Source organism: Empidonax traillii, unplaced genomic scaffold (assembly GCF_003031625.1).
Source record: "Empidonax traillii isolate 1590-97213 ecotype Southwest subspecies unplaced genomic scaffold, ASM303162v1 scaffold36:size2505666, whole genome shotgun sequence".
Lineage (NCBI taxonomy): Eukaryota > Metazoa > Chordata > Aves > Passeriformes > Tyrannidae > Empidonax > Empidonax traillii.
In genome coordinates, this window is record NW_020955229.1 from 1,978,572 (window position 1) to 1,980,908 (window position 2,337).

At 46.8% G+C, this 2,337-nt stretch overlaps 1 long non-coding RNA gene across 1 annotated transcript; it reads right to left on the reverse strand.

Annotated features, from left to right (window-relative positions):
• Positions 1-236: 236 nt before the first annotated feature.
• Positions 237-1,856, reverse strand: LOC114054636. The gene is made up of 2 exons (XR_003570529.1): positions 1,534-1,856; positions 237-1,391 (listed from the first exon to the last, which is right to left on the reverse strand). It is a non-coding gene; the product is annotated as an uncharacterized LOC114054636 (long non-coding RNA).
• Positions 1,857-2,337: the final 481 nt, after the last annotated feature.

Here is a 2,337-nt window from a genome sequence, read left to right on the forward strand (position 1 = left end):
TACTCCGCTGCAGACATCTGTCATTCAGCAGGCGCCACCCAATAAAAGTGCTTAAAATGTTCTGTTCCTCAATTAAAATATAAACCAGAGCTGTTTAAGGGCTTTTACGAGGTGATTTCTATTTACCTGACAGATTTCCACACTGAAGGAGCACAAAGCAGGATTTCAGTTTCTGATCAGAAGCGATGGCTCTGCAAAATAGTAAAGCTTCAATGGTTAATCCTTTGTTTTTCTGGTTTTTTAACTTCAGGAATAGTAAAAATCTGTGAAGAAGAAAGAAATTCCTATGCCAGAGGAAAACTAGGAAGAATTAGTAAGGGCTGTTGCTGATAACACGTGCTGTGCTCCCCAAAAGGAGCCAGAATGCTTCATCCCTGGGCTTGTATACTCGAGGAACTGGGATGAACCTCTGGAGCCTGTGCCAGCACCTGCTGGCCTCTTCTTCCAAATTTCATCTGGCAAAAGCCAGGAAAAAGGGTGCTCTGCTTTAGTCTGAAATAGCCTTTTAAGAGAAATGAGACTATGGTTAGACAAAATCTCCCATTTCGCCCTGATGAAGCACCACATCAATGCTCCCACAGTTGTTCCATTGCAGATGGATGTCTCAGCTCCCATCCTGCCTTACTATGGCTCTAAACAAAGACCTTCTCTTTTCCTCTACTCAAGCAAGAGTAGAACTTATACTGAAAGCAAGTGTTTTAACAAAAAACCCCCCGAGACCTCTACTCCTGGTTCCAGAGCCTCAGAAACTCACCATAGGAGATGCCACTTGTCCATGGCACTGTGACCACTCCAAGCACATCTACTCAGGGTTGAAAAAGCCAGAGATTCCACATTAGAGATGCCACCTTTTGCAGTGCCACTGCTGCTGCAGCAGCAATGACGAAAGGCTCGCTGTGCACCCGTGTGTTGCCTCACCAGGATTTCCCTGTTACTCACCTGCAGCTTTACTTACCTGTACCCTGTCCTTCTCTGGTACATCTCCTTGCAAAACCACACTTGGGAAGCCACTGCCAGCTCACTTGGGAAACTGGCAAGCAGGGGAACGCTGGCCTGATCCATCCTCAGCTTGAAAGCTGCAGAAAAGGCTTTGCTTTGTGTTATACTTTGTACAGTGTGCTGATCCCTGGTCTCCTGTGCTCCATCCTCTGGCAGGTCATCACTTCAGGCAGCACCAGGACATAGAAGGATGGCAGTGTCAAGATGAGAGGGCTGCACCCTTGCAGGACAAAGCTTTCAACACTGAACCTTAAACCTTCTGGTTTTGCCAGGTAACGATAATTTTTGGACCAATTCGCACGTCCTTTGTGGCCTTTAAGCCACTGTGTCATTCTTCATCACACCGGGGTCACAGCTGGTCTCTGACAGTGCAGGAAAGCCAAGGATGGAGCCTGTGGGGAGGGAAGGTGGGTGGGTTTGCCCCACTCCCCTCCAAAGCTGGGTGCCACCCTGCTCCCTTCTGCTTTTGGGTGCCTGCAGCTCCTCAGACCCTCACAACAAGACAAACTGGGATCCCACACCACACCAACCTACCCCAGGAAACGCAGCCTTCTCCCAGGAGTTTCAGGTATCCAGTGTTCATCCTGCCATGCCTTGCTGAAGGAACAAAACTGCTTGTGCCGGAGGTAAAAATACTTGCTGATGCTAAACCTCGAGCTGGTGAGTCTCTGCTGAGCTGCATCATCATAGTCTTCCAGGAGAAATTTTAATTCCCTTTTAAAATTAAAGAGAGGAAAAGCAAACAGCAACTAAATCCAAGAACAGGTAGACAACCAGCTCCCGGATTTTGCACTGCAGGTATCAGGAGGCTTTCTGCCTTGAACCACGCTGCTTGGAAATGCTGTGAAATCTCTTGTTAGTCCTTAACTCAGTCTGCTGTGTGTGATTTTTCTCCTCTCCAGCAACAGCATGAGTTAAGGACGAGGCATTAGCCCTCGCTGTGATACCCCCACTGTCAGTTCAAGTCAGACTCTTCACGTTATTTATATGTTCCCTTTTGTAAGTGTATCGATTATACAACTGAGTTCTCAAGTGCTCAGGCACTTGATACAGCCACACAAAAGAGGAAAATGTCCAGGTTAGCATGGAATTACACATGTGCCGAGCATGCCAGGGGACAGGAATAAATAGTGACATGTACAGTTCAAAGCCACATCTTAAGAGCTTTCTGCTTTGTTGCACAGTGATTAAAAATAAAACCTGTATTTCAGTTTCCAAAGTGCAGGAAACCAAAGTTTGTCAGAGTTATTCTTAGCCATGGCAGAATTGCCACCTTCAGGCCACTTCTGAACACACCAGGTTATTCCATGATAATCCAAAATCCAGTGCAAGCTCCTC